The sequence below is a fragment of the Lagenorhynchus albirostris genome, chromosome 6, assembly GCF_949774975.1.
Source record: "Lagenorhynchus albirostris chromosome 6, mLagAlb1.1, whole genome shotgun sequence".
NCBI classification, from domain to species: domain Eukaryota; kingdom Metazoa; phylum Chordata; class Mammalia; order Artiodactyla; family Delphinidae; genus Lagenorhynchus; species Lagenorhynchus albirostris.
Window position 1 is genome coordinate 45,239,106 of NC_083100.1, and position 8,354 is coordinate 45,247,459.

General features: G+C 35.9%; 1 pseudogene; it reads left to right on the top strand.

Moving 5' to 3' along the window:
• The first annotated feature begins 5,767 nt into the window (after window positions 1-5,767).
• On the top strand, window positions 5,768-6,105 carry LOC132521520 (large ribosomal subunit protein eL33-like; annotated as a pseudogene).
• The last annotated feature ends 2,249 nt before the right edge of the window (window positions 6,106-8,354 follow it).

Here is an 8,354-nt window from a genome sequence, read left to right on the forward strand (position 1 = left end):
TAAAACTCAGCCACTGAGATTCCTGTGCTTTGGCCTTAAATAGGAAAAAGTTTGGCTTCCCTCGCTCTCCAGCCCCTTTCTGAAATATGAGAGCAGCACCCATCCCCTGAGCAGTAAAAGAAATGATTAATATGTCTTTTTCCCTTATGGAAGACACAACACACAACTTAGGAGAAATTGCACATCTGGAGCTTGTGTCTATATGTGTGTGTATAAGTTTGTTTCATATTTTAGTCATACGTGTCTTTGCACAACTTAAGAATGTATATCAAAAAGCTCTGCCTTGAGTTTTAATAAAAGACTTAGATGTGGGTATTTTTTTATCTCCCCTTATTAACAACTGCATCATTTTGAGAAATTTCTTGATGCCCTTTTCTTGGGCATGACTAATTTGCCAACCTGATCTTCCTAGAAGACTTTTATATTGGGATTTTGCCAGAATCCACCCTAACTCAATTTAAATAGGGAACTGTAAAAGATTAACTGGAAGAAAAGCCTCTGTTTGTCCACCCACTCTGGGTCCTGGAAATTCAGTTTCAGGCAAATGTCAAAAGACTAAGTATCTAAGATATGTTTGAATGGCACCTTAAAAGTTAGCTACTAATCTATAGCTGTTTCTATTTGTCACAAATTTCTTTAGCCAGACAAAGAGTAATTCCTTGTGAGAGTGCAAATTTTGTACTGCTTGTAAAAGCTGAAACGGATTTTTCTAGAGAAAAATTTAGCCCTTCATGTCTTGACTTTGTAAGAAACAGGAAGAGAAAGAGCTTATCACATGAAATATCAAAAGAGTACCAAAAGTTCTCATTTTATCTAGATTGGTATAAATATTAGTATAAATATTTCTCAATTTAGACTTTTGTACGTATAATTTCCAGGCCACGTTAACATAGATTTTCAATGTATTTCTGGATATGGGGAGTAATTTCTGGGTCATATTTTAAAGAGGGGCAAATACTATTTATAGGTCTTTGATAAATTTTTGCAAGAAAAATGTGCTTGTCCACAGTACCAAGTTATTTCTATTAATCACTATATTTCTTTATACCCTAATCATCAGTCTATAGTTCCTTCATTCATCTCTCTATTCTACATGAGCTATTCAATTCTAATCAAGGTCACATGCATTTATTTTATTTTTTCCATGTCAACTTAGCCATGCCCATCTCCATGCATGTATGCGCACGTAAAATTCTCCCCATCTCACACCAATTCATGGAAGTCACTTCTCTAATACCCAGTTCAAGACTTTCCTCCGTTACAACTGTTTTCATCTTCTTCTTTCTCTTTCTCCCAATTCATGTTACATAATTTTTTACTCAATTTACATGTTATTTGTATAATTGTAGGTGTACATCTATTCTATAAGAGAGGACAGTTGTACACTTGCCTCCCTACAGGCCCAGCTACTAAAAGCACAAAGATGTCCAAGTGTAGATGACATCATCTGGTGACAGGAAAAGAAAACTAGTTGGACCAATCTCTTGTACATCTTCTGATTTTAGACCAGAGATACACTATTTGAGGGAAAAAAAGTAACAATTGAACAGTCATGAAAATAAGCTTTGCTATTGGATCATAGTGGAGTTGTTGGGGGAAAAGACTGTTATATACATTTTTCTGTCTTTCAATCATCTTCACTTTATATTAAAAAAAAATCCCCTTGTGTTCAAACCAATTCAGAAACATGATTCATTTTTCTCCTGGTGTCTCTGACACTTGCATAAAATAATTTATATATCTGTATTCATTATCTTATCTTATGTACATGATCAATAAAAGTTGAAATTTATTAAATTTCTTCATTAGAATTGGTTTCCAATGTGGAAAATTAGATACATTAGTTTTAAATAATGCTTTTTATGCTTTATTTCAGGCATTACATATACAATTTCTATTGTATTTTTGGTTTGTCCTAAAATTCTTAATTTGGTTATCTATTCAAATAAAAGTTTTATACTCATGAGAAAAATTCATGATTGATGTACTCATTTTTAAAAAGTTAGCTGATACTTTACATAAAAAAATAATTGTTGTGTTTTAAGGTATCCATGAGAGATCCAGAGATAAATATCATACTCCAGATTTTCTGATTTGGCATTCTTCACTACCGCAAGCATATCTGGAGGTCCTGCACCAGGATCCTTTGTATTCTATGTCCCAGATCTTATTTTCCTCTTCATGTCAAAATGTTTTCTAATAAGGTGTCTAGATGGATGTGGATCTCAGCTGGTATCACAACTGGACAAAATACAGACAGTGTTGAATTCTATTATGCAGTCCAAGGGCTGATGTTCTTGTAGTAATCTAGACATACATTGATTTCTATACATCCCTGACTTCCCTGATATTAACCAGTTCACAGAGACATGTCATTTTGCTGTCTGGATCACATTTAGAGTTTTAACACAAATCTAAACACCTGCACCAACTAAAGCACTGATTAATCTGGTTCTCCTTTAACGAAGAGGGTAACTGAAAAGATGAGGGAAAGCAAGGGTGTGGCAGATTATCAAACAAAAATTCAAATCTTTTCCAGTTCAGTGGAAAATGGAGCTTGGGAGAGATGCATAAACACAGCTGTGATGAATTCAGTAAGCCAGTGAATGTCAGCAGTGCTTTCTACAATAGCGATAAGAAAATCAATTATCTCCATCACGAAAAACACATGGAAGAGAAGTCTCTCCCTCTCTTTCTCTCTCTCTCTCTCTGTCTCTCTCTCTCTCTCATACTGCTTCATATATAACTTTCTTCTTTAAGCAAAGGAGGTGCATTTTTTAATGGACATTTTCTATATGCTTTCAAATCGCTGTAAAACCATTTAAAATGTATCTGTGGTAGGATTCACTTAAAAATATACTGAATCCATAGCAGAATTGCAGCCTAAAATAGGATAATTTACAATTGTAAAATACAATGCAAGTTTTCTTTGCTATTCCTAGAGAGGTGGGTCAGTTCACTTTATGTGGTGAAAACATGTTTGGAGAGATGTGTTCCCTTTAAAATAATGTAAACAAATACCAATATGTGTGTAGTAGAGCCAAAATGTGGTTGCAAATGTCATGTTGTATTGAATGACTGGGGCACTTCTAACCACAGGTATATCTAAGATTGAGGCAATGAGATTGGTAGTGGGACATGACAGGCAAATTTCTGAATGATTACTATGATCAGTTCTTCAAGACCCTGTAATTTCCTCTTATTCCCTAAAGTAGAGTTAATTGTCCCCTTATTTTTGTTCCTATAGAACTATATTGATAACAACTTCTCTTTAACCTAGATATTTTACTTTTGGACAGGACTCACATTTCCTTGATGTTTAGTAAAATGAAGTGTGCTACACGTACTCATTTTGGAAACACTAAGTATCTCTATTCTTATCTATTTTTTGTATCGTTTGCTGTTAAGCCTGAGGTCCTGCATTTCTCTCCTGGTATTTTTCAGCTGAAAACTACCCCAAGATTGAACAGAAAGTTCAATGAGGTTACATGACCTCAAAATTACTCATTGGAATTAAATAGCATGCTTTCCAACTCTTTTTCACCATGTTTTCCACTTGAGTTAGTCACTGATGTGGTAACAATATTTTTATGCAATTTAGGAATTGGGTGAATACATTTTTTTTTTCTAATGAGGGATTGTAAAAAGATGGAGAAAGAATACAGTTGTAGAGTTAATGACCAATTTAAAAAGAAATATTCTGATTTCAGCTCATCTCTAGTCTTTAAAAAGAAATATTCTGATTTTGGATCATCATTTAATTTCCAGTGTTGCTGTAATTTTAGAAGTTTTGAGTAAATCCTCATTAATTTATACTGAATGATGGAGTTCAATCTTAGGGCATGCAAGAGAATTCACATCTGTGTTTGTGTGTCTATATGTGTGTCTGTGTATATGCTTATATATATGCAAATATATTTTTAATATATTCACATATACTTTTAAAGATTGACTAAAATTTGAGCAAGTAAAATTTCCTGGAAACTGCTTTAAAAAAATAATTAATTAATTTTTTTATTTTTGGCTGCATTGGATCTTTGTTGCTGTGTGCGGGCTTTCTCTAGTTGCGGTGAGCAGGGGCTCCTGGTTGCAGTGGCTTCTCTTGCTGCAGAGCACGGGCCCTAGGCACACAGGCTTCAGTAGTTGTGGCTCACGGTCTCTAGAGCGCAGGCTCCGTAGTGGTGGCGCACAGGCTTAGTTGCTCCGTGGCATGTGGCACCAGGGACAGAACCAGGGACCGGACCAGGGATGGAACCCGTGTCCCCCTCACTGGCAGGTGAATTCTTAACCACTACACCACCAGGGAAGTCCCCTGGAAACTGCTTTAATGTGCATGTTTGAATTGTGAAAGTTTATGAAGTATTATGATTATGTCCTCCTGGAATGAAGTCTTTATATACTTATGTTTCAATGATATTTATTTGCCATCATAATTATTGTAATTATATTTGAAAATTCACAGAAAATTGGAATCTATCTCATTACCTAACATACTGACTCATTTCAGAACAGTGTGATTACTTTATAAATTTTGTCACAAAGGTGACACAGAGTCTGGGAGTAACATCTTGTAGGAGTTCAGAAGTTCCCTGTTGGGTCTTCAGTTAACTTAATCATTCTCAGGATTGAAGCTCCACTCTGCAAATCCCACCAGACTCTCTATCAAATATAATTTGTCATCTGAGTCATACTTAGGAATTTTCAGCAGTATCCAACACAGCTGCAATAGCTTTTCAAATGAAGCCAATTATGTCTGAAGATAAAAAGAAAGCCCAAATTACGATCTTCTGATAGAAGCATGAGATAGGCCAAAGCCAAATTTATTGGATTTACATGCTTCAAATGGAGAGTGATTTTAATTCCTCTCAATATTTTTATATTCAGATATTCCATGGGGGGCCATATGTAGGGTCTCTTAATCCAAATAATTCTTTAGGACAAAGAAATTTAGAGCCACCTGCTTCTCTCTCACCAAGTAAATGGAGGTAAATGTGACCTTTCCAGGTGTAACTTATTATGACTGTTACTCTGTACAACTAACCCCTCTTCAGGTCAGCATTACTGCTCATGTAACAAATATTCTGCTTGATTGTCTGAAGACTGCATTTTTGTCTATACATTAAATCATGTTTAAAGAAGCTTTATATTTAGGCATGTTATTGGTATATGGAATAATTCCAATATTAGATCCTTGGTGGAAGGAAGCTATGGTAAATAGGCTGCTTTTGTTCCAAAGGATGTGTTGCCCTCGGGAGTCTTAGCTTTCATGTGACAATGTCCATTTTTATAACTTTGCTTTATATTTATGTTTATTTATGTATTTATTTTATTCCTGCCTATAGGATATTCTTATTTTTTATTCCCATCCCCTTTTAAAAATCATGCACATTGACAGTCTGCCTGCCGATGCAGGGGACACGGGTTCGTGCTCCGGTCCGGGAAGATCCCACATGCCGCGCAGCGGCTAGGCCCGTGAGCCATGGCCGCTGAGCCTGCGCCTCCGGAGCCTGTGCTCCGCAACGGGAGAGGCCACAACAGTGAGAGGCCAGCATACCGCAAAAAAACAAACAAACAAACAAAAAAAAACCACTCTTGTAAAAATCATGCACAGCAGCAAACAGTCCTGTGTAGATCATAGGTAATAGGTCATAAATATAAAAAAAGAATGACTGGATTGGAATGAAGTAGTTGAAATATTAGGCATTCTCTTTCTGCCATCTTGGTACATGTGGACGCCCTCTGGGAATAGAATTTCTAAAATGCAGATATGTCTGGAAGGTTGTGGTCCAAGGCCATTTTTGCTGGCTTAAGTGGGATCTCCAGAACAAGAGGGAGTACCACCCAGCTTTTCTTAAAACTGAAGACGCTAATACCTGAAATAAAACTGAATCCTATTTTGGCAAGAAATGTTCTTTTGTATACAAAGCAAAGAACACAGTGACTCCTGGTGGCAGACCAGACAAAACCAAAAAAAATGTGGGGAAAAGTCAGTCCACTTGTGCTCATGGAAACAGTGGCATGGTTTGTGCCAAATTCTGAAGCAATCTTCCTGCGAAGGCCACTGGACACAGAATCCACGTGATGCTGTGCCCCTTGAGATTTTAGACTTATTGAAAAGTAAATAAATAAAAGTGTGTGGGAAAAGTTAAGTGTATAATAATATAAAAATCTCTTAAAATTTACAGGACCCATACCAAGAATCTGCCTCTACCCTTCATCATTTCACAAATCTTAGGTACATTTCATGAAGTGATTAGGTCAAAACATCTGACTAATGAGAATCAAAGGCTCTCTTTCTCCAATACCTAACATATTTATTTGTATCCATGCCTTTCCTTATGCTGCCTTCCTGTCTGAAACGAGCCTTCCTCAACTCCATATGGTCGAGTCCTACTCAATTTTTAACACCCAACCCAAACATCACCTAATTTAGGAAATCTCTCTGATTATCTCGTGTTGAGATAATTCTCCTCCTCCTCTAATCTTCCTTAGCTTTCCCATGGCTCTTAGTTTCTTTTAATTTATGGTGTTTTATCTCTCTTGCTAGACTGAAAGCTACTGAAAGCAAGATTCAGGTTTAATCATCATTTTATACCCAATAGTAACTACTACAGTGCCTTACATAGAGTATGCAATTAATAAGTGTCAAGTGTCATGATTTACAATAGAAAACACTTAATCCAACAGAATGCATGTGAAGTAATCTATTTCCTTGGTATCCTTTAGAACTCATGTAATTTTTAATAAATTAATTATTCCCAGTATTTCCATCACTCTGAATAAAGGAAGGTCATTCTTTCCAGCGTAGGAAGTCTTTGGATTTATAATTGGTTTTTAAGACTTCCAGATGTTATGAATTTATTTCTAAAATTGAAAAAAAAGTAAACAATAGAACTAGTTAGCAAACAAATTGAAAACAGTCAAACTCTGTGTTTACCACAAGTATCACAAGTAAGAGACCACTAAAAAAAAAAAAAATTTTTTTTAAATGGAAAGAAACACAGGTAATTTGCCGAGGATGATAAGAAAGAATGACAAGAAAGTCAAAAGTTAATTTCAAAATCAATTTAAATAATTGAGCTAGAAATGCATCACGATTTTCATCTGTTTTATTTTGGGGGTAAAAATTTTTAAATGACATATAAGTGAGTATCATAAGAAGAAAATACTTCAACGAGGAGTTCTTACACTTTTGAACTGTTTCACTTCCCTTGACTCAATTTCCTTGCAGTAAAAATTCTAAAAAGGAAAAAAAAATGTAAAATAATCAAGTCATCAAAATACTGACATTTTCCTTCTCTTCCACAAATACAGGCACCCCACACATAATGTAAGACAAATGTTGAATGCCTTTTTTCGTATTGCTTGCTTTATTGGTTTAAATTCCCCGGAGAAGTATAGAAATGCCAGTTGGGTTAGTTGAGTATGCCAAGGAATATATAGAAGCAGGTAATAGTATTCTTGAGAGGACCCCTGTGTGTAGGAGTTGGAATCCAGTTTTCGGTTGTTTGGGTCAAGGTCAGCTCCAAAGTGAGCAGCCTCATTGACCTAGATTCAGCATCTGGGTTGTATCACTCTTGATTGTTGCTTGGTGTGAGCTGAAATGGTCACTCCTAAAATATCAGTTAGGGTATGACTGGCAGTGAGAGGCCAACAGCTAAAGGTTATAGTTGGAGGCACTATGTGATCAAACTGCATAGGATTGTATGAAAAGTCCTTGGCCCTCTCCATCTCCCAGTTTGAAGTGGTGTACTTCAAATAAAAGTACGTTTCAAAAAAAACGTATTTTTGTGGTGGGGAACGGAAGAAATAAGAAAGAAATATGTTGGCTAGTTATTAATTGTGATGACTAACTAATTAAGAAGAAAGCCTAAGCTAAAATAAGTCTCTTGAAATATTTTAAAGTATCAGAGAGTTACTCTTTCCTATTCAAAATATAATCAAGAACTGATGGACTCTTTGAAATCATATAGCTTTAGCGGAGGAAAAGAGGAGAGGATGCATCTTGAGAGATTTCACTGAAATTAACATCAGGTTGAAGAAGGTAACTTTATATCTGCACTTTTTGCTATAGCAGACACCAGAGCAAAATATGGCCAGACAGTCAATTGGGACAGCATGACACACCGCTGGAAAAAATGATGTCAGGTGCAAAATTACAAGAAAAGTAAAATCATTGTTGAAGCCACGTTAGCATACCCTGCTCAAAATTATATCTGATTCTCTAGACACTTCACTTGGAAGATTCCCCAAAACAAAGGCAGAGAAATTACATAAATGGTTTTCCAGGCCAACCTTTCTGATTTAGTGTGCTGTAAGTTGCTTGTAGTGTTTCTCCAAGTAGGGAATCCAGG